Source organism: Felis catus, chromosome E1 (genome assembly GCF_018350175.1).
Source record: "Felis catus isolate Fca126 chromosome E1, F.catus_Fca126_mat1.0, whole genome shotgun sequence".
NCBI classification, from domain to species: Eukaryota; Metazoa; Chordata; class Mammalia; order Carnivora; family Felidae; genus Felis; species Felis catus.
The window spans coordinates 54,168,929-54,192,628 of NC_058381.1; the positions used below are offsets into that span (position 1 = coordinate 54,168,929).

The window sequence follows — 23,700 nt, forward strand, 5'->3', positions numbered from 1 at the left end:
GGTGGGTTGATACGAGTGTCAGGTGGCAGGGACGTCCCGAGTCCTGCCCCTAAGGCTGGGAGAGCCTGTCAAAAGCATCATGGGCAGAGTCCATCCGGCGGGCCCTCTCCACCGCCAGGTTGTTTGACCCTTCTGTCCTCTTACCCTCAGATTTGGCCAGAATTAGGTGTCTGTGGTCTGCAGGCGGGTTCACATTCACGTCAAGGCCTCACCCTGGGTTCAAGTGCAGACCGACCCCTCAGAGCACCAGCGATATACGTCTGGGGCCGGGTCAACTGGCATCATGCCCCCACCCCCCACCCCAGGTCTGAATCTCATGAGTGCATAGCTTGTGATTACTGGGGGGGGGCCTTCCTTGAACCTCATTCCTGCTACCAGCTCTCTTTGTGGGGGCCGCTGGAGGGCAAGCCTGGGTGTGTGTGGAGGGAGAGCCAGGTGCTGAGCCCCTCCCCCCCATCTCTGCATCACTCCCGACAAGCATCCTGCAGCTTACCGCCTTCCAAAGCCCTTCAGGAGGTCCTCTTTTGGGGGAGTGTGCTGGGGGAGTGGCACCCACCCCTGGTCCCCTGGTCCCCTGGTCCCCCGCCCACCTCCGGTGGCAGCAGAGGGGAGAGAGGCGAGCAGGCACCCATTTGCCCGCAGCCCACTCTGCTGAGGCAGCGCTCTGCCTCTGTTTGACAAATGGGCACATTCGCACTTCAAAGGCACATTCCTATTCCCCAGCAGCGTTTGAGAGCCCTTTGAATTGCGTTTTTAAAAACCCTCTGTTAGTTCCTGTCATCACTCGTTTGTTTTAAAACAATAACACTCCTAGTGATTCAATCCCTCCGATGCGATGCGGGGCTGATTCAGAGCCAGAACATCAGAGGGGGCGGGTGGGGCGGGCGCTTGCACACTCGCTCGTGCACACGTGTGCACACGCGCTCTGCACTCAGACCTCCTCACCTCCGTAACCCAGTTCACTGGGCAACCTGTAATCACGTCCGCCTGTTCCAGTTCAGTGCTCGGGCTCTCCGGGGCGCCTGCCTGGAGCCCAGCAACAGGAGCTGGGATGGGCTGATTCCAGTGGCTGCCCTGCCCGAGATAATGACTCTGGGAAGAGGAGGGCGGGGCTGCCCTTTCCTGAGAACCTGCTGGGTACCACCGAGCCCCGAGCATCCCTGCATCTCCCAGCCCTAGTTATCCTCCCCAGGAAGCTTGGGAGGAACTGAGGCTCCTCTCCCCCAGCCCCTGCGGTGTGGTGCGCCCTCCCCCTGCCATCCGATACAAGGATTTGGAGGGGGGAGGCCCTACCCAGCACTGAGCAATGTCAGGAGTGCAGCCAGCTGGTTTCCCTTGATAGGCCTGCCGTCTTCCAAAAGCAGGGGATGGCGAGGCGACTGGTAGTGCGGCAGTAGGGGGGAGGCACCGACAGGGAAAGGATGCTGGGGTGGGGGGCAGGGGGGCCAGCCGGGTGTGCACGTGCACCCGTGTGCATTGTCTATGGGTCCTTGAGTCTCCGTGTGTATCTGTGTGTGTATGTAGGTGTGTGCTCTTACGTGTGTATCTACGTGTTTGTGTGTTCAGGGTGTGTCTGTGCACATGTATACGTGCGTTTACGTGCAGAGAGAGATGTCTGTGCCGTGAATGCACCAGTCGTGGACCCTGGGGAGCTTACTTATAACCTTTTTGCATTTCAATCTCCTAGCTGTAAACCGGGGGATACGTTTGTTGTATCAAATGAATTAAAAAACGTAAAGAGGTTAGAAACGGTGCCTGGCACACGCTTTAGGCACATGCTTTACCATTAAGCGTGTGGGCAGATGGGCAGACTACAGGAGGGAAGAGCTCACGCCCTGTTGGCAGGCACCGGCAGCACCTTTCACAGTCTAAGAGCTTGGATTGTGCAGTTTACTACTTGTGCAACTGTGCACAACAGCCCTGTTAGCCACTTTCTCAGTGGGAAGGAGCTGAGAAAGGAGGAGAAAGAAATTTGAATTCTTGAATACTGAAAGAATCAATATTATACGGGTGTCATTCCCTTAAACTTTTCCTCACTTGGAAAACACACGCACACACACACACATACACACTACGGTTTTTTTTAACTAGACAAAGTGAATCTAAAGTTCACACTTAAAAAAATGACAAAAGAGGGGCGCCTGGGTGGCTCAGTCGGTTAAGTGGCCGGCCGCCTTCGGCTCGGGTCATGATCTCGCGGTCCGTGAGTTCGAGCCCCGCGTCGGGCTCTGTGCTGACAGCTCAGAGCCTGGAGCCTGTTTCAGATTCTGTGTCTCCCTCTCTCTGACCCTCCCCCGTTCATGCTTTGTCTCTCTCTGTCTCAAAAATAAATTTAAAAAAACGTTAAAAAATTTTTTAAAAATGACAAAAGAATACCTAAGAAATTCTGTAAAAGTGTAATAGGTGAAAAAGACAAGCCCAGATACCGAACTGTATTATAAAGTTGCAATAATTAAAACAGTGTGTTCTTGCACCAATAATCTGATGAAATGACAGACTCAGAATCTAGAAATAGACCTCAGTACATATGGGATCATTTAATATATGATTAAAGTAGAATTTCAAGTCGGTGGGGAAAAGATCAATTATTCACCAAATGGCTTTGGAACAGCTAGGGAGACATTTGGGGCGGGGGGTGTAGGGGGGTGGGGAATAAAGTTGAATCTCTTCCTCACACGTTTCCTCAAAATAAATGCTAGATGGATGCATCAGTGTTTTAAGCGAAAAAAATGAAATTCTAAAGGGAGTAGACGAAAGTCACAGAGGTTTAAAAATATATAATCTTCTGGAGGTGATGCAGTATTAGACAAAGTCCAGGAAGTCATAGAACAGATTGATAACTTCGGCTATATAAAAATTCTGCACGGAAAAAAAAATACCCATAAACAAAAAGGCAACAAATGACAAACTCGGGGAAAATATTTGCAACTTCTATCATGGACAAAGAGCTCATTTTCCCGGTATAAAAAATATTCCCATAAATCAGGAAGAAAAAGATGAACTAACCAACTGGACAAAGGATCTGAACAGTTCACAGAAAAGAATTACAAATAACTCTGAAACACAGACAAAGATGCTGAACCGCCTGATAAGAGACAGGCAAATAAAACCCAGTAAGATACCGCTTTTTCCTATCCCTTGGGCCACGATCCGAAAGCACGATAGGGCCCCGTGCTGGCCAGCCCGCAGGGACCCAGGCGAGCGCGCACACAGCTATGTGGGGTTGTAGCTCGGGACCATATCTACAGAGAGTAGTCTGGAGGTTCCATCGAAACTAAAAATGCATGCCTTCCCCCTCCCTGCCCCCCCAATCCCCAGCTCTTCCCGGGACTGCTCCTTCACAGACACACCTGTGCATGGGTAAAGTGATAGCATTTCTTAGCAGCATTATGGTTTTTATTAAATGTTTAGTTTTGAGAGAGAGAGAGAGAGAGAGAGGGAGAGAGAGAGAGATAGCGAGCCGGGGAAGGGCAGAGAGAGAGGTAGACACAGAATCTGAAGCAGGCTCCAGGCTCTGAGCTGTCAGCCCAGAGCCTGACGCAGGGCTCGAACCCACAAACTGCGAGATCATGACCTGAGCCGAAGTCCGGTGCTCAAACTGACTGAGCCACCCGGGCGCCCCTAGCAGCATTATGTTTCGTAACAGTGAAAGCTCCAAAATGACCTGTATGTCCGTCAAGAGGGCACTGGTTACAGGAAATGATTGCACTTCTACGCTAGAGAATTCTCCGCAGCATCAGGCTCTGGAACGATTTTGGGGAACTACCGGTAAGTGAAAACAAGCAAGGTGCAGAACGGACACGTAATCTGCTGCCATTTGTGCACGTTCTATTTCCTCGAAGCATAAAAATGTATTTGCTTGTCTAGCCACAGGCTTTTTGTCTAGGGGGTTACGGAAGAAACTGGCTCCCGTCAGGCTTTAGGAAGAAGAACGGGGTGGGACGGGACTCGTTCGTCACTCTGTAGCTTTTGGTAACTTTTGTTGTATTGCGCAAGAATGGATTACTTCCTTAGCATCAGACACACGCTCCCATCTGCATGCACCTATGGGAGAGTGCCGGGTGAGCGGTCACGGGCCTGTCCTGCCGGGGACAGAGGAAAGGGAAGGCCCTTTATGTGCATGGGACACGGGGTGTGGCACGGCTGGGGGCCCCTGACCGCCGGAGTCTGAGACCCTTGAAGGAAGAGCCGCCTTCCGAGGCGGACAAGAGGCCTCAGTCTTGGGCTTCCTTCTCCTTTCCCGTAACGGTTCAGGGGTCCCTGACTGCCCTGCTAAATACCCGCATTGTCATCCTTCTACGCCAGGCTCCAGGCTTATAAGAAGCTTATCAACTCCAACCTCTCCCCTCCCTCCTGCCCCCAGCGAAATAACGTCCTCTTTCTCTGGAGTCCCTCCAGGGCTCCAAGGATTTGACTTCCCAGCCAGCCCAGGCCTGGGAACCCCACTTTCCTGGAGCCAGAATCTTGCTAGCCGGGGTGAAGACCTCCACCCACCACCCGATTGGCCACAAGATGTCTATTGCCCTCCAGAGCCCGCTTCCAGGGGCAAATTCCAGCCCATCCCAGCTCTGAAACGTGCCAAAGCCTGTCCCTGGCAGCTTGTCCCTGGGCACACAGTAAGTATGGCTGCTCGGTCGTGGGGCATCTCTGGAATGCCTGGGAACAGGGAGGGGGTTGGGATTCTTACAAACTTCTCACCTCACCCTCCCCTGGTCTCCGCACCTTTGTCCTGGATTGACCCCCGTGGCCTGCTAGCCCGTCCCGGCTGGAAAGCCCTGTGCTCCCTGGAGCTGGCCGGGCCCTGGGCCGTGGGAAGCAGGGATTCAGGGAGCCCCCTGTCACCGAGCCTCACTTCTCCCCACGCTTCCGTGTCTGCTGCCTTTCCTTCGTGCTTCTCATGGAACTTTCCATACGTGGAGCACTTTAGGCCCAACATCTCAGTTAAGAGGCATGAGAACTTCCAAGGACGTTGGAAGCTGTCATCACCCCCTTTTACAGATGAGGAAACAGACGCCGGGGAAGGTTTGGTCATCTGACGCTTTCTCCCAGACGTGAAGTCAGGTCTGGCCGATTCCAGAGCTCTGGATCTTTCCATATCTGATGCTCAGCTGGCCTGCTCTTCATACTCTGACCTGTGGCCTCACGGTATAAGTGAGGGACGGTGCCTGGTTTGAAGCCACAAGCAGGGGTCATGCTGGTTGTATGGCAGGGACATTCCCAAATGTCACAGCCCCAGAACGAGATCCAGGGATGAGAGGTGGGCTGGCTGGGAATGCGTCGGAGACTGGCCACCTCGGGGTGGAGGCTGCAGGGGGGTGGACTAGGGGGGTGCAGGGAGAGAAGCCCCCACCCACTCACCGCTCAAGGCTCCAGGTGCCCACCTTTTCCAGGGGTCTGGCTTGAAGGTCCCAGGGTGGGGAAGAGAATCCGGGTTTCCATCCCAATTCCTACGCTAACTGAAGTCTGACCTTGAGCAGAGTAACTTCGGAGCCTTCCTTGTCTTATCAGTGAAACAGCTTCTAACGCCTGCCCCAGAGGCTGCTGGGAAGGTCAAAGTGAGCTAACGCACGCCACGTTTGGAGCACTGGTGCTTGGCACCCCCAGGCTGCTCGTTCTGCAGAACAGACCTTTGCAGGTGATCACACGGGGGGGGGGGGGGCGGCGAGGATCACCCCACCCATTTCCTGCCTCTCGGAGATGTCCCACATCGGAGCCTTCCACATGCAGCTTCCTCACGGCCACTGCAAGCTGGCTCAAGAACTGAGTCTTGCCTCGGGATGCCTCGGAAACACGGGGGCTGCGGGACATTCTGCACAATGTCAGGAACTCCTGCACGTCCCTCTCCCTCCCAAATCCAGGTGGGGAGGTGCTAAGCCTGGAGCTGCCTGGAAAGGGAAGGTTTGGGAATACCATGCCAAGGGCACAGGAAGAGGCTGCCATGCATGACCCTGCTGGAGCCCCTGCCTTCCAGAAACGTCCGGGGAGCACATGCCGTGGCAGGTGTTCGCGGGCACTTTCTGAATAATGCCTGATAAAGACCAGGGGACCCAGGGATGCTCCCTTCTCTCCTCCCGCCCCGGGGCCGAGCAGGGCATGCCTGCTCCCACCCCATCCAGCCAGGGCAGTAGTGGCCCAGCCCCGCAGGCCCTCCCTTCTGGCTTCCCTTCTGCCTCCCACAAATGAGATGCTAATTTATGCCCCTCCACTGTCTCCTGGCAGATGCCTGGCCCAGCTCAGCCCCAGAGCTGCCTGCATGCCAAGTGCTTCATTAGCCAGGAAAGAAGGCTCTCGCCCTCCTTAATCTAATCCTCGCCAGTGACCTTCAGGAGCCAGGCACCTTCTGATGCCGGGGCCTGGGAGGGTGGGACAATCAATTATGCCTCGGCCTCCACAGCTGCTGCCGAATGGATTTCTCGCTCAGAAAAGCATGTTCAAAAAGCATCTAATGGAACGGATCATCAATTTGTTTGAATACACATTTAATCTGATTAGGGGGGCCCAGCCACCGGGGCAGCCAGTGCAAGTGAGCCCCAACACGGCCCTGGGGAACCGTGATTGGGGTGGAGGGGCCCCGCGTGGGGAAGGGGAAGGAAGGGCGTATGCCCCAAGCCCACCACCAACCAGCTTGGCCCGCTGTACCTTCATCCAGAAAGTCACACAGAAAAGAAGAATGAACCACGCAGAGGCCACAAGGGCTGGGCAGGTGCCTCCCGCTTTTCTACAGCCCCAGCACGGGGCACAGAGCCCAGGGCAAAGAAAATGCTCAGGAAATAAGTGAATGAACACACGAATGGCGAATGAATGGGGACGAAGCCAAGGGATGCCGATCTTGTCACTTCCAGAAGAGTAATTGACGACTGAATTGGGTTGAATGATGCACTGCCCTCTCCCCTGCCAAATTCATGGCCTAACTGGAACCTCAGAACGAGACCCTATTTGGAAACAGGGTGTTGTAGCTGTAATTAGTTAAGAGGAGGTCAAACAGGAGTCGGGTGGGCCCTGTGTGACTGGTGTCTTTATGCGAGAGACATGGGAACAGAAATGCAGGGAGAGGATGGCCATGTGACGGTGGAGGCGGTGCGTTGACCGCCTAGGGAAGCCACGGATTGCCAGGAGCCCCCACGAGCTGGAGGATGCAGGAAGGATTCTTGCCTCCAGCCTTCAGAGGGAGCGGGGCCCTGCCGACACCTTGGTTTCAGACTTCTGGCCCCCAGAACTGCGAGAAAATCCATTTCTGTTTGAGTCACTCAGTTTACGGTACTTTGTTACGGCAGCCCTAGGAGACAGATGCAATGCCTCACAGAGACTTGGGTCCGTCAGTGCACATAAGTCAGCCTGCCAGAGAACAGAGAGCACTAACTAGGAAGTGAGTCTGGAGCCCCAAGTCCTGCCGGTCTAGACCACGACCTTCTTCAGACATGTCCGCATGTCTGCCATGCCCCAGGGCCTTTGCTTATTCCATTCCCTTTCCCCAGAGAGCCCTTTCTTTCCTTCTTTGCCAGAAAAATGTAGGTGTTAAATCTGTGTTAGTTTCTGCCCTGTGTCCCCTCTAAGCTCAAATGGCCTGTCCTCTGTAACTCTTTTTCTGCTCTCCTCCTCCACCTCCTTCTGACTTCTAAGGTTCTTTGCCTCCCTTACAGCACAGAGGATGCACATCACAGCCCCATGTGTGGTGGCACCCATGCTGCTCTTCCACTGGAAGACAGGGACAGGGGACCCCTCGCCTCTCCAGCCCCAGAGCCTGGCAGTGAGTCCGGCGTGCGGGAGGGCTCAGATCCGTGAATGCAAAAGTGGACACATAAACTTGCCGTTGAACATGGCCAGATCATCTCCCTCGTGTCGGCAGACCCTGCCGGGGGACCTGGACCTTCCCTTCCAGCTCCGGTGTTGCAAGATCTGAGTAGTGGTATGGGTTACGACCTCGCTGGGCCCGGGGCAGGCTTACTCGGATTCAAACCTGGCTTAGGCACTCACTAGCTGCGTGACCCCGGGGGCAGCTCCAGAGCCCCTCTGAGTCTCCGTTTCCTCACCTGGGAACTGGGCTGTGGGCAGCGGCCTCCTCCTAGGCCTCGTGAGAAGGGTAAGGGCTGAGACCAGCGCCGGGCACAAATGGCCCATCCTTACGTTTGCTCTGAGCCCTGTCACAGCCAAGGCCTCCCGCTGGAACTGTGCAGGTGAGGAACGCCTAAGCAGCCCCAGCCCTGGGCGGAAAGAAGGGGGGGTTCTCATTTCCAATGGGTTTATCTTGCAAATAACAGAGGGGAAGGGAGACTTTCCTTACATTTCGGCTGGAGGGTTAGGAGATTAAAATGACACCGTGGATTAGAATGCTTTTGCCTAACGGTGCTATTATCATTTTCCTGTATTCAGATTCATTTGAGCTATAAAAGCGGCGGTAATAAAATTTTCACTAACTCCTGGAATTTCTCCCACGAAGCTCCATTATGCTGTGTGGATGATGTTTGTCTCCCCCCCTCCGTGACCCCAGGGCGGGACACCTGCTTGGCGCAATCCTCCGGCCTTTCAGCTGGGACCTGAGACCCCTGGCCATGAAGGGACTCGGCAAAGCTCAGCTGTGGGGGTCAGCTGCCCGGACAGGCCTGCGCAGCCCCACGGAGACTCGTTCCACCGGCATCTGGCACTTCCCCAGGGGACCGTCTTACAGATTCCTCAGGTGAGCTCTCTTCAGCACGTGGGTACCACCATCAGCCCGTCTCTAAGCTCTAGAGACAGAGAAACATCCCACCGGCCCCGAGAAGCCAAGGTACGGATATTTTCAAGAACCTACAGCCTGCGGGTCCCCAGCGCCCCACGATGGCACCACCAGACACAGGGAACCGAGGCCTGTGCCAGGGCAGTGGACAAGTGGTCCCAAGCTCTGGGTACCATGCTCTCCCTTGCCTCCTGTTTCCCACTCTGAGAAAGGCCATCACCTAAAGGAGATTGTCCACTGTGTCTGAGGAAGCGAGGACAGAAGGGGACGGAAGACAGAAGAGGGGGGTCTGACTTAGCACTGGCATCGACGTCCTAATACGCACCAGAGAGCTCAGGCTCACGGCAGCATGATGGGGGCTCCCCCCGGGCCTCAGCATCCCACCCAATTTCAGTGGCCCCCCCCTTCCCTTCCCTCCTCTCCCCTCCCCTCCCCTTCCTTCTTCCCTTCCTTCTTCCCTTCCTTTCCCTTCCCTTCCCTTCCCTTCCCTTCCCTTCCCTTCCCTTCCCTTCCCTTCCCTTCCCTTCCCTTCCCTTCCCTTCCCTTCCCTTCCCTTCCCTTCCCTTCCCCTCCCCTGCCCTCCCCTCCCCTCCCCTCCCCTCCCTTCTCTTCCATTCCATTCCATTCCCTGACATCAGCGTGGGCCGCTCAGCCCAAGGAGAAGGGAAAGAAGAATATTCGGTGAAGACCTCATCCCCACCAGCCCCCCGTGTTTTCTCACTTAGCCCCCGACCACTTTGGGGGAGACATCATTACCATCCTTTTATTTCCCTCAGCAAAGCCCAGAGGTGAGCGAAGCGAGGTCACCCCGGAGTCAGGGCCGGGTTTCGAACCCGCGAGGCCTCTGATGGCCGCTCAGGTCGACGTGGTGTTCGGGCCACGGGAGAGGAGTCCGACGCCAGGCCCCCGTGGCAGGTGCGGGGGGTGCGGAGGGAAAACCAGAGTGGCGAGTCTGCTGCCTCCACGCAGAGGCCGAGGCATGGAGCCCGCCCCCCGAAGAAGCACACACACTCATCAGGCTGGTGACCCCCGTGTCCCGGCGCTTTGCGGCGTGTAACGAAGACCGTGGAGCAGAAAATTGGAGTTCAATTTGCCGTCCACGCTGCGTGGCGCCCAGCCCATTCCAGTCCCTGGCAGGTACCTCTGAGCTCCATCATAAATAATAATACCACGCGGCTCTCTGGGCTGCTCGGCAGATACAGACCCCAAGCGACCGACAAGCTGTGTTATGCACAGAGGCCTGCACGCGCCTGCCCCACCCGGGTCCCTCCAGCGGGCCCCCGTGCCACCCTCCTTTCCTGCTGTCACCCACCCCCCCAACACACACACACACACACACACACACACACACACACACACACACACACACACACCCCTCTCTGGGCCCATGCCCAATCTGGAGGGAGACAGGCCCTCGTCCACCCCCGGACACTGAGCTCAGCTCCTGCCCCGAAGTCCTCCTTGCCCCCTTTCCCGGCACTCGTTAGCAGAAAGCCCCCGGGGGCCTGGCAGACACCAAGCCCCTTGCTGTCCCTAGTGTGGGTACCATAGTCGCTCTGCCTTGTTTTATTCATTTATCTCTTTTCTTAAAACCCAGTCATGTTTTAAATGTTTATTTATTTTTGAGAGAGAAAGAGACACAGAGGGCAAGCAGGGGAGGGGCAGAGAGAAAGAGGGAGACACAGAATCTGAAACAGGCTCCAGGCTCCGAGCTGTCAGCACAGAGCTCGACGCGGGGCTTGAAATCACAGACTGTGAGATCATGACCTGAGCAGCAGTCGGACGTTCAGCCGACTGAGCCCCCCAGGATCCTCTTAGAAAGGGATCTGGATATGCTTGGGTCTGCAGTGTGCCCTTGTCTCCGAGAGAAGCGGTTTCTCTTCTCTAAACTGCACGGGGTGAGTGGTAACACAGGCCCCTCAGATGAGGGGCAGCTGCTCCCCTGGAGGCTCCACATTAGCCACCTTGGGAGCCACTTGGGGGAGGCCCACCGAGGCAGCTTCCTCTGAGCAGGGCCTGGAGATTTCCCCGGAGGAGGGGCTTTGGGGCCGAGAGCACAGGGGCTCCCATCAGAACAGTAAAATGTGGTCGCACATTGTGTGATTCCACGTACAGGACACAACCCGGAACAGGGAAATCCACAGACGGGGCAGAGACTGGGGGCTAGCAGGCGGTTGGGAGCCTGAATGAGCGCGGGGTCTCCTTTTGGGGCGATGCAGGTATTTTGGAATTAAGCAGAGGCGGTGACCGTAACCACTGCGAAAGTTCTCAATGCAATCGGACCGTTCACTTTTAAGAGGTTGATTTTATGGTACGTGAGTCGGTCTGATCCCAATTAAAAACGAACCAAAGGCAATCTGGTACGAAAGGTCTTTCCCTGGCCCCCCGCCCTTCGGCTTATCCCCCCTCCAGGACTCCCACTCTGCCTTCCATCTCCCTGGCCCCAGCTGCTGATTAGGAGGGAGACTATTGAAGAAGTTCCATGTGCTCCTTCCTGTCCCCAGAAGTCACCTGGCTCCTCCCCTCGCTCCCTCCTCCTCTCATCTGCTGTGATGCTCAGGGTCACGTCCCCGGTCAGCTGTGGGGTCCTCTCTGGGATATGGAGGGCAGGGCTGGGTTTGCAAGCAGTCTCGGGAGCACAGGGCTAGAAGCCTGTGCTAGCCGCACGTGAAGACCCTTCTGCGGCCACTGCCCAAGCTGACAGGCCACCTGGAGTGAGGGCCGGAAGATCTGGCTTGGCAGGTGGATGATGGAGGGTGGGCCCCATCTCTGCACTTACAAACTGCTGGGCACCGAGGCAGCACCGCGGTTTTCTGAGCTGTCCTTTGCTCCTTTGCACGACAGACAGGAGGGGTCCCGCCACACCTGCCCTGCCCGGGTTTCTTTAGGATCCACTGCGACAGAGTCTAACAACCAGGAACTCAAGGTCTGGCCGAGTGCTGGCCACACGCGGCCTCTGTTTTAGCGTTGCCCATCCTGTTCTTCCCGCCACACAGTTCTTCTTGCCCTGGGGGTGGGCTACTAAGCATCCCACGCAGGCAGGCCGAACGGAGCCACTGTTAAGGTCGGTGAATGGGAGGTGGCCTGGGTTCAGATGTAGGTGGACGCTAGGATCGCCTTTCCTTGCTAATCCCATAGATCAGGGCCATCAGAGGGCGGCCCAGGGCGTGAACTCTGAGGATGGGAAAGGAAGGAGGCGGGCACAGCTCAAGGGGCATGAGGTTCAATGACCGGCTGTCTGACCCTCCCATCCCCCACCCCCTGCCCCTGCCTGCCTTGCCCTGGCCTGGCTGCTGGGCTCATGTGCCCTGGTGCCAGGTGGCTTTTTCCGGGCAGCACCCAGCAGTGCTGTTTGGGGAAGCAGAGGGAGCCTGCTCTGGAAACCTACAGCTCATCTTTTGTGCCTTATGGTGGCCGAACCAAAGGCTGCAGGGGACGTGATGGTGTTGGTGCCCCGATGTTGGTCCTCTGCCAGGTGTCCACCTGGGAAGCTAGCGGCACCCCTGGCTTCCCCTGATTGTCACCGTGTCCCCCACAGCGAATGGGGCTCCCAGGCCTCTCCAGAGGAGCCTGGGGCTGGCAGAGCATGCTGGGAAGCAAGCGAGAGAGACGGAGGCAGGATTCACACCAACGAGACGGGCCAGGTTTAAGCAAGAGCACATCCATGGCGCCACGGTTCACATGGACACGGGGTTTGTGTTCCTGACACTGGGCCCCACGCCTTCTAGGTACGAGGTCTGGCCACCGGGCAAAACCCTGGCTGCCGTGGCCTCCCACAAGCTCCAAGTATCTTGAGTAAGAAGCATTTGTGGGACTCACCTAGTCTAACCCCTCTGGTTGGCCAATGGGGGAACTGAGGCAGAGGAGTTTAAGGGAGGACTTGATCCCAGCTTTTCTGACCCCAGGTCACTCTGTCTCACTTGATAGCTCTCGGCCTCATTTTCCCCTTCTATAAAATGGGCCCGAGGGCTTAACAGATGTCCTCTGTGCTATTCCAGTGTAGCTGACACACCTGGGCTTTCCTGGGGCGGACCGGCTGATGCCAGGAGAGCCTCTTTTCCCCCAAGGGAACCCGAGCTGCCGCTCTGGACGGAGGCCGGGGTGCCTTCAAATGTTCCCCATGGACCCTTGCTGTATCCCCTGCCGCGTGGGGGATGGTGTCCCTGTTGTGAAATAAGGTGTCTGCAGACGTGATCAAGTAAAGATGAAATCACTACGTACGCGTGGGTCCTGATCTGACACAGAGAGAGACACGGAGAAGATGCCAGGTGGGGACAAAGGGCAGGATGCAGCTCAGCCACGGGAGTGAGGATTGTGGGGGACACCAGAAAGTGGAAGAGGGAAGGAAGGGCTCTCCCTAGCAGCCTTCACGCAGAGCATCCGGACCCTGACTCTAGACTGGGCCTCCAGAAGGGTGAGATAAGACATTTCTTTTTTTTTTTTTTTTCTTAAAATTTTGTTTTTTAATTTTTATTTTTAATTTATTTTTGAGAGAGAGAGAGAGAGAGAGAGAGAGAGAGAGAGAGAGAGACAGAGCACAAACAGGGGAGGGACAGAGAGAGGAGGAGACACAGGATCCGAAGCAGGCTCCGGGCTCTGAGTTGTCAGCACAGAGCCCGACGTGGGGCTCGAACTCGTGACCTGAGCCCAAGTCAGACACTTAACTGACGGAGTCACCCAGGTGCCCCAGAGACAAAACGTTTCTGTTGTTAAGCTGCCCTAGCTGGTGGCACTGTGCACGGACCGCCCCGGGGCAACTCACATGCCCCCCCCCACCAACGCCCACCCCTCAAAAAAGCCAGCCTGGAGCAAAGCACATCCTCTCTGAAGGCTTCACAGATGTCCTTCCCGCGGCAGAAGCAAGCCCCCCGCTTTGTGCTCACTGAGCCGTATCCGTGGTCATATCAGTAACTGCTGTGGCACCTGCCACATGACTGAGCACTCCGCTGGACCGGAAGCTGTTCGAGGACACATCTCACGAGGGCCCCCACGGTGCCTTCAGTCCCTAACCTGGCTTTGCGCACGGACTGGACGCTCGACGCAAAACGAAGGAATAAAGGCACACCTACTCCGGCTCAGGTCATGATCTCACGGCTCGTGGGGTCGAGCCCCGCATCGGGCTCTGCTTTGGATTCTGCGTCTCCCTCTCTCTCTGCCCCTCCCCACCTGCACTCTGTCTGTTTCTCTCAAAAATAAACATTAAATTTTTTTTTTTAAATGAAGCAATGGATTAAAGAATCATCTTGTTTCCAGAGGCTCTGTTCTGACTCCTAACCTGCCCTGCCCCAGACCTGTCACGTCCCCTTCTCTCTGGTCACTTCCATGCAGGCCTCAGCGTGCCCTCCCTGGCCCCACAGCAACGTCGTGCCAGCCACTCTGTCGCAGGGCCGAGCTCAGCTAATGATGACAGACGATGCCCCGCGTGCCAGGATTGGCATATTGGCAGGAGGTGCCGTCGTGATTGATGGCCCCGCGTGGCTATTTCCAATTTGCTCACCGGAAGCCAAGCCTTTCTGGGAAGGAGAGCAGCTGACCCCCTCCACCTCCCACTCACGCACGTGAGTCTGGTCTCCTCTCCTTCCCAGAACCGAAGCCCTTGCCCTCTCCCTGGTGATTGGCACACGGCGGCAGATGGCATGTTTCGCTTTCACGGGTTCAGAAAGCGGATAAGATGTTCCTTGTGGACCCGCTACTTTTCCCTCTCATCCAGAGAGGGTGATCTGGGAGTCACACACTTACCGTCCTCTCCCTTCCGGCTTGGCTGGAGAAGGGACCCCCAGCCAGGGCCCCACACCCCCGGGGCCAGCCTCTGTCTGTGGTTATGAGGGCCAATGTCTCTGCGCTCTCTGCGTGTGGCCCCCAAGCCCAGGGAGGTATGACTCCCATTGCACAGATAGAAAAACGGGGACGGCAAGACGCGAAGTGTTTTAGCTTTGGCTGTAGCGACGGCCAGTGTGGGCCCTGGGGTTTGCGCTCAGGGCCGTCCATCTCCAAAGTTCACGTGCCTTCTGCTGGAACACGCAAAGTAGGTTTGGAACGGCGACGGAGCCGTCTTTCGGCCCTCCGCTGTCACGCACAAATCTCGAGGCAGGGACAAGAGTCTCATCTGCCATGGTGAGCACAGAGTTCCCGTGGGTGTGGGCTGGCCCGGTCACAGGGAAAAGGGCAGGGCCAGGTCTCCAGCGGGGGACAAACCACGACACCCAGCACATGGCAGGGGCTATCAAGAGACTCACTTTCCCTGGGACCTGTGTGACCCTGGGTGAGCCTGGCTAGTTCTCCAGGCTTCAGTTTCCCTGTAGGTCATGACCAGCCTCATCTTCGCCCATGTCTCCCCAGGGAGCTCATGAGTCAGTGAGAGATGGCATCTGAGGCCAGAAATCAGGAGGGGCGAGGGTCTTGTCACCAGTAGGGTGAGACCCAAGAGAGGATGATCCCAGGCGGGAACTGATAGGAGGAGGCGGTGGTCCCCAGAAGCTGCCCTTGAAGGGCTGAGGCCAGGAGGGTCCCAGGAGGCCTCTGCCCACTGCCCAGCCATGCCCGGCCTCGGGGAGCAGGAGGGCGAGCTGGGAGCTGTGGTTTGGCAATAGGCAAACCCAGCAAGGGAAAGGAGGGGTTTACAGGAAGGCTTCAAGTTACCGGAAAGGACAATAAATTAATATAATAGGGCCGCTTGGCTGGTGACAAGGGATAAAACATGTGGTCCAAAATAGCCCCATGCAAGATCGTCAAAAGGATGAATGAGAAGGCAAGACGGAGTGAGGGAAAGAGCGGGAAAGGTGCTTTCAGAGCGGGGAGCAGGGGGAGGAGGGGACAGGAGGCAGCGTGTGGGGTGGCCGGGCCTCCTGACCCTCCACCGTCTCCCCCCGTCTCCCCTCAGCCCCTTCCTCTGCACCTCAGCACTCGCTGCCCCCCCTGCCAGCTTTCCCTGCCCCCACCGCCCCCACCACCTCCCTAGAGCCTTTTGCTGCCTCTGGCGCCCAGCTCACGCAAGTGCTCTCGGCCTCAGTCAAAATGCGACGTGTGCGTTTCGCTCGTGCGCCCACGCGCTCGCTCAAGCTCCATTCGCTCCTTCAACAGACGCCGTGCGAACACCTACTACGTGCCAGGAGACGTCACGGTGAGCGAGAAGAAAGCCTCTGCCCTCCAGCTGCCCTGACGCACGTGAGGGGTGGATGGGCCACCAGATGCAAAGGAGTGAGGCCCGTGACACATCAGGCCTCCGGTGCAGCTGCCGGGGCCACGAAGGACCCTCGGGCCGGGGGCCCCCAGCAGCACTCTGAAGGGAGAGCAGGCCGCGTGCCAGGCGGGGGCGTGCATTTGTGCCACAGCCAGGAAACGACAGAAGAACGACGGCTCCCGGGAACTTTGTGCGCCTCGATGCGGACACGGGGACGATGGCGAGAGAGGGTGCGGGCGGTGCGGGCAGTGAGGCGGGAGACGGGGCTGGCTGGCGCAGCGGCCACGGAGCAGGCCTGTGTGGGATGACCTTGGATTTAAGCTCTGGCTTCTCCACTGAGGAGCTGCACGACCTTGGGCAAATCATTCAGTCCCTGTGAGCTGGTTTCCTCGCTTGAGGACAGTGACGTGGGATAACAGCACCTGCCTCACAGAACGGCGGCCAGAAGGAAACGAGACAATTGCTGGCTCTTGAGTGAATGAACGGTGGGGGTCAGGGTCCCCGAGCATGAAGGGCTTCTACACCGTGCCAAGGAGTTAGCTGTCACCGAGGGCGGTGGAGCGATGCTGGAGATTCCGCGTGTGTGTGCACGTGTGTGCACGTGTGTGTGCGCGTGCGCGCACGCGCCCTGGGGGCTCCCTCGGGCGCCAGAGTGGCCCCGGCTGCTCTCCCAACTCTCGCCCATTTGTTCCCAGTTTCCCGGAGGAGAGCGATGGTGCTGCATGACCCTTGGTGGGGATGGAGGAAGGATCCCCACCTTCTCAGCACAGGCTCAAGGTCATGACTCCTCTTGCGGACCTTTCCCGCTCAGTGAACACCGACTATGGGCAGGCCCTTCGAGGCGCCGCAGGCTGGCTGGAGAGATAGGATTCACAAGGGCAGCGATGACTAATGACGTGAGGCGTTAGGGAGCGTGGCGCCTGCAGACGCAAGAACCGGGCGCGACGGGCAGGAGGCACAGGGTGGGGTGGGGGGGGCCGCCCCGAGGACTGGGTGGGCAGTCAGGGAGCTCCAGGGAGGAAGGAGGCATCACGTGAGTCATTTGCTTGTTGATTAATCCGGAGGCGCCGGACCGTCAGCTCCGCACCGGCCACCGTGGGATGCGCTGGGATGCAAAGGGGGAGCAAGACCATGCTTACGAAGCTTAGACTCCAGCAAGAAATGCAGGTGTTAACCCAGGCACTGCAAGAGCAAAGACTCTCGAAAGCAAGGTGTGGGGGGGGTGGGTACACAGAACACAAAGGAGGGGCCTCCCCAAAAGTGACACGCCAGCCAAGACTGAAGTCAGGCAAGAGCGACAGCAGGTGTGCCAGAGTGTAAAGGGACAGGCAGCCTGGCCCGTTCACGTCAGAACCGGAAGGGGGCCCTTGCGTCTGCAGCCCGGGAGGAGAGGAGGAGAGGAGAGGGAGACAGAGCGAGAGGGGAATATGCGGGCTCGGCACCGGCCGTGTGACTGAGCCACGGATCCAGACTTTCTCCCGAGGGCAGCGGGAAGCCACTGGAGCGACAGGGACAGGACTGTAGTTCCCTCTGTGCCTCTGGCGGTGCAGGGGGCGTGGGAGGAAGGAGGTGAGAGAGGACGCCAGAGTCCAGCTGGGGGCTGCTGGTTATGAGTCCAGGGAGAGATGATCTCCGGGGGGAAATGCCTACTCGGCGGACCTGGCTTTCTTTCGGGCGAAATTCTTCCTGCCCAGACAGAGGGGATGTGGAGGACAGAAGAGGGGGTTTAGCTTGGTCCCTGGGGCCGGCAGCGCACGTAGAGGGAAGCAGGGGGACCTGGGAAGGCAAAGGTCAGCGGTGATGGTGCCGCTTCCCGAGACCCGAATGCTGGAGTAGAAGCCAGTTTGGTGGAAAGACCCTAACTCCTGTTTTGGGCACGTGGTGGCCTGCTGAACGTCCAGGACTAGAACCCAGGGCTGGAAAAGGGGAGTAGAGCCCGGGGTTAGAAGGGGGAGCAATGGGGAGGGAGCTGTGTGGCCTCTGTGGAGCCCGCCTCCAGCCTCACCGGCTCTGGGGACCCCGGCCGCTTCACAGTCACGCACGCACGGCACAGAGGAAGAACTAGGTGCTTGCGTCACGCCAGGTGGTCCCAGGAGCTCTGGACGCACATCTCACCAAATCGACGCAGTCACCCTTCAAGGTCATTACTGCCCCTCTCACAGATGGGGAAGGAGCAGTGCAGTGAGGCTGGGATCTGCCCAAGATCACACAGGAGTGAGCAGCGGAGGAGGGATTCACACCCATGTCTGGCCAAGTCCACGGCCCAGGCTCTCGTCCCAAGGAGACCTACTGGCTTCTTAAGTCCCAAGTAAACAGGGACGGCTGCCTGAACTGTGTTCCCCCAAGACAGCTTAAGAGTCGGGAGGGTGCGCCCCAGCATCAGCCCTCACGGAGGGCAGGGCTGCGGCGACCACGTCCCCAGCAGCCCCCTGGCTGGGGGCACCTATGTCAGCACGCCCACTGCTGCTGGGAAGAGTTCCCGGGGCCGGCAGGGGACTCACTGCCCCCTGCCACTGCGTTTCTGCTCCTCGTCCCTCTCTGGCTGAGCCCTCCCAGCCTCATCCCTCTCCCACCCTCTGCTGACTCTTGGACCCTGCAGAGCCGTCATGCACCACGGGAGAGGCAGATCAATCTCTCCGTGGCTCACCCACGCACACATTCATCCCCCTCAAGGTCGAAGCTTTTATTTCTGGGTGAGAGGACAGCCCCTCTGGCCATGCCCAGGCCCAGATAACTCATGGACCAATCAGTGCCTCCGGTCCCCTCTGCACCCAAGAACAGGTGGAGGGAGCCACTGGAGCAGCCCGGCCCCCTGCACCTGTGCCTTCCTGGGGGGGTCCCTGTAACTCTCCCCAACCTCTGCAGCTCCCTCGGGTGGCTCTCCTGGGCCTTGCTCACTATTTCCCTCCTCTTTCTTGAGTCCTCTTACACAATTTCGTCCCCTTGAGCCTTCTGTAACTATCTCCTTTTGGGGACTTAACTCTCCTTTCAGTGACGGAGAGCAAACATTGCCCTGTCCAGAGAGATGATTCTGGAGACAGGAAGTGGTTTAGCTCTAGGGCGCAAGGAGTGGGGAGGACGGAAGCCGCTGAGGCGTGGCAGACAGGAGATGGGGCTGGGAGGCCTATGGGTTTCACTTGGGTCAGCCTCCACGTCTCTGAGCTGGAAGACTCTAGAATATCCACTCCATCCCCTCCATGCCTCAATTTTCTTGTCTGAAAATGGAGGTGCCAACATCTAGGTGAAGTCAGACAGGGTAGGAAGCTGGCCTTGGGAAGGCTTGTCTCCCACCAAATTCACGTCCGCCTAGAACCTCAGAATGTGACCTCCCTTCAGAAACAGGGTCTTTGCAGATATAATAAGTTAGGATGAGGCCATACTGGATTACGGTGGGCCCTAAATCTAATGGCCAGTGTCCTCGTAAGACCACGTGAAGACACAGAGAGGCACATAAGAAAGAAGGCCATGTGAAGACAGAGGCAGAGGTCAGAGTAACAGGCCTACAAGCCGAGGAACATGAAAGATCGCCGACAACCACCAGAAGCCAGGAGAGGCATGGAACAGGTCATCCCTCAGAACCTCCAGAAGGAACCAGCTTTGCTTTTGGCCTCTGGCTCCAGAACTCTGAGGCAATACATTTCTGTTGGTTCAAGCCAGCAAACGTGTGGTAATTTTTCATGGCAGCCCTAAGAAACTCATACAGTTGGAAATAAGGGGGTAGGAGAGTTGCTTCCTCAATACTGGACCCATTGCTGTCTGCCTGGTATGTAGAGGTGGACAGAACCACCCTTCCGTGGTGTCACATCCTCGCTTGGACCAACACTTGAAGAGAAGGTGGAAATAAGTCTCCTTATGCCCTGCTCCAGATTCTCGTTTCCTCTCTGGTGTCCATATTCTCGTCTCCAGCATCCGGGGAAAACCCATAACCCGGTAAACTGGGGGAGGGGCTGTGGGGTGGGGCAGGGGCGGGCCTATACTGTTGGAAGGATGGGGACAGTGGTGCAAAAATGGCACCACCGTCTGCCCGCCTTTCACTCTGTGTCACAGCCCTGTTTTCGCCCAGCTTCCTTGAACCTCTTCTCTGTCAGAGTCTTCGCAAACGTCATGGCGCCATGTTAGTTTTCAGAACAGAACCATCTTGGTCAAGTGCCAGTGGAAATGGCGATACCCCTTGTGACTCCAGTAAAGCTGCTGGCTGACAACCTGTGGGAAAATGTAGCCCCATCCGTCTTCTCCGATCAGGGGCATCAGATTCGCCCTCCCCACCACCCCTGGAGCCTCACTGGACCTGCCTGCCGCATCCGGCCATGCCGGCCACTCCTTCCCTGAAACTCCGCAAACCTGGGCGTCTAACGGCCTTCTAGTTGTCCTCTTGCTTCCCTGCCTCCCTGCTTTGCTCTTCTTCTTCCTCGGGCTCTGCAGTGTTGGGAGTTCCCAGGTCTCTGCTCTGATCTTTGCCATTCCCTCCTTTTCCCTTGGTGCAAACACCCAGTTTTCTCTTCTGGCGGCAGCCATTGCTTGGATGCTGGTGCCGTTCAGACCTTTAACTCTGATCCCCCGCCCAGATGAATCAGCTCTATTTGGATGACCTCCAGGCTCAAATGTTTCAAATATCCAAAGCTGAACTCGAGTGTCTACAAGCATGTAGCATTCGAATGCTCTAGTACAGGTAGTAGCATTGTGCATCCAGGCGCCCAAGCCAGAAGCAATGGCAGCCATCTTTGCTTTCCTCTCCTCCCTGTGCCCCATCGCATCACTCACCCAGACACTCCTTAGATTGCAAGCCACCCTGTGCCATCTCCTTTCATCCCTGATCTAGGTTTCGTCTGCCGAGCCCTTACCGGCCTCCTGGCCATCAGTCATTAGCTTGATCTACTTAATTAAAGGGATTTCTAACCATGTGCTTCCTGCTTCGTGTGCTTCCTTCAATGGTTCCCACCACATGTAGGATAAACTACTCCTTTACAAGGAATACCAGGCCCTTTTGGTCACGCCAGACACATGGTGGGTGTTCTGGAAATACTGGTTAAATGAAAGAACTCAACGACTTATGGTTTCCTACCACAACACACAGCCTTACCCCTGGGTCTTTGCTCCTTCAAGCCACTGATGGACTCCTCCCCGCCCACCTCCCCTGGGCACTGCTGTCCCAGCCCCACAGCGGGCCAGGTACACGTCTCTAGCTCCATACTGTTACCTGCACTGTGTGGCATTATGATGATCTCTTTATGCATTTGTGTCTCTCTCCAGACCGGTGGTTCTCAACCAAGGTCCCACCCCCCAGGGGACACCTGGCAATGTTTGCGGATATTTTTGGCTGTCACAACTGGCGGGGGTGTCCTGTTGGTATCCAGAGGGTCAAGGTCGGGGGATGCTGCATAGGTTCCACACTGCACGGGAGGGACCCCACCCCCCCGCCCAAAGAAGGACCCAGCTCAAATGTCAGTGGTGCAGAGGTTGAGAACCACCACCCTCCGCCCCCCCCCCCGTCTAGATGTGCACGGGGCCCACATCTGCCCGTGGCCATACTTCAGGGCCTGATCACGTGCCCACCATCTTGCAGGCCCTCGACACGTGTTGGCTGAATGAACATCACCACACTGTGCCCCGGCCTGAGCGACAACCAACGACATCTCCAGGCGCGAGGCCCAGGCCACAAAGAGAGGCCGTGGCTGTCTCGAAGCCCCAAGAATCCGGTTCCGGGGGTAGGAGGCCGTCCTTCAGAGACAAGCTGCTTCCTCCGGGAGCCAGGACGGATGCGAGCAGTTCAGCCAACAAGTTGCCAGGGCTGTAAGAACGTTGCCAGTGAAACTGCCCTTCTTACCAACGCTGACTGCCAGGCTGGGAGGCAGCAAGCCTGTTACTTAGGCCCCTAGCGGCAGCCACGGAAAGGACGGTTTTTGCAGGGAAAGAGAGGGCAGGGGGCTCTCTCTTGTCCCATCGGAGATGGAGCCTGAGGCTGGGCTCTGTCACGTTTCAGAGAAGGAAGAGGACTGTTTCTCACCATTGCTGCAGCCCCGGTGGGCAGTGGGGGGAGAGGGGAGGGTCAGACGGTCTGTCTTCAGCCCCGGGCTCCCCAAGGGGCAGGGGGAGACCAGTTAACTCTCCACCGCAGCCTGCCCACACAGGCAGTTGATAAAGGCACTTAATAAAGAGGAGAACACACATCGAAGGGCCCCTTCTCCCCTCTCAGGTCCTGTCTGTGTCCTTCTTGCCATCTCCCTGGATGTCCCACCTGGTTCTCACCTCTCTCCGAGCCCACGGCTCCCTCCAGCCCTCGGGGTAACCCTGGGGCCCAACCGGATGCAGGCAGAGCTACGCTCGGCCAAGCAAGGCACAGAGAAGTCCTCCGTCAGCGTCCCTTGCAGCTGGCAGTGCTCACGGGGCTGTGCCAGCCACCGCGCCCCAGCCCAGAGCCTCAGTTTCCCCAGCCCTGCATCCTCCGACGCAGGCAGGTGCACGGCCAGGGCACGCCTCGGGCCCCCGGGGCCAACTTGCGCTCACTGGCACGGCAGCTTGGCCTGGCTTCAGGGGCAGTTTGCCGAGCCCAGACGGATGACATCCCTAGAGCAGGCGAGCACATCTGGCAGTCTGTCTGGTCACTGGGCAGTGGCCAACGACACAGGTTTGTGTCCCCAGCAAGAGTGTAAAAGGTCTAGGAAACCCCAAGTCCCTGGACACGAGCCTCTAAGGGCCACGCCGGCTCTGAATCAACACTCTCGAACATCAACACGTCCACAGGAGCCTCCGTCCATTTCCAAACTCACTTCTCGGGGTGCCACGGGGGCTCACGCTGCTACAGAGGCATCGGTGCCATAGACCTGCCCACCGCAGCGGCCAGCAGCCAGCACCTTCTCTGCAGACCCCTCAGACCCCCGGGGGGCGCCTGTCACCAGCAGGGACCGCCCGGCCCCGCCCCCCGCCTGCCCTCCAGCACCTTCAGGGAAGTGCCTCTCTGAGCTGCACCCCAGAAGAAGGGTCATTATTGCTAATGCCTTTTCTCCCCCATCTGTTGTGATTGTTTACACTCCACTTGCTAATTAGAGACTAATTAGCTGGTGCTGAAATTCATCACTTTCCAAACACAACACGGCAGCCGGAGGAGCACAGCGACCGGGCCAACATCTGCACCTCCACTCGGAGCCAGGAGCCAAGGTGCCATTCCTCTCCTCCTGCCTCTGCTTCTTCCGCTCCCCGCTCCCCGCCGCCCCCCTCCTCCTTCTCTGCCTGCTCCTCTTCCTCCTCCCGCTCACTCCCACCCCCTGCCAAGCCCCAGAGAGCCTGGGACTGTCAGTACCCCCGTGTTGTGCCAGCTCAAGGTAAAGACCCGGTAAATTGTCACAGAGCGAATGAATGAGGACCAGAGCATTGATGGGGCCAGGTGTGCAGTGGGGTTGGCACCGGATGGGGTGGGGGCTGGGAGGGATTTCCTGGGGGGGGGGTAGGCCAAAGACAGGATCTCTGTAAGGCCTTGGGGGTACTGGGTGAGGGGTGCAGGGGCAGAGTGGGGTGCAGGGAGAAAAGTCATACAGGAAGGAGCAAGTTGGAAGATTAAGTCACAAGGCCAGGGGCAGAGAGGCAGGCACTGGGAGAAAGAGATAGGACAGGCAGGACAGCAGGGGAGTGGGGGGGGGGGATGCCAGGGGAAGGAGTCTCAGCACTGGCTCCCTGGCTCGGGGTGAGGAGGTGTGACTGCATCTGAGAGAAATCTTGGTGGCCTCAACTGAAACCATCCATTTGCATGACAGCCAGGACCCGAGAGCCTGGGCCCTGACCTCCCTTCCTCTCATCTCAGAGAAAGCGGCTG

At 57.6% G+C, this 23,700-nt stretch overlaps 1 protein-coding gene across 3 annotated transcripts in view; it reads right to left on the reverse strand.

Annotated features, from left to right (window-relative positions):
* SDK2 (sidekick cell adhesion molecule 2) overlaps positions 1-23,700 on the reverse strand; it is a 263,997-nt gene that overhangs the window by 140,003 nt on the left and 100,294 nt on the right. The window lies entirely within an intron of this gene.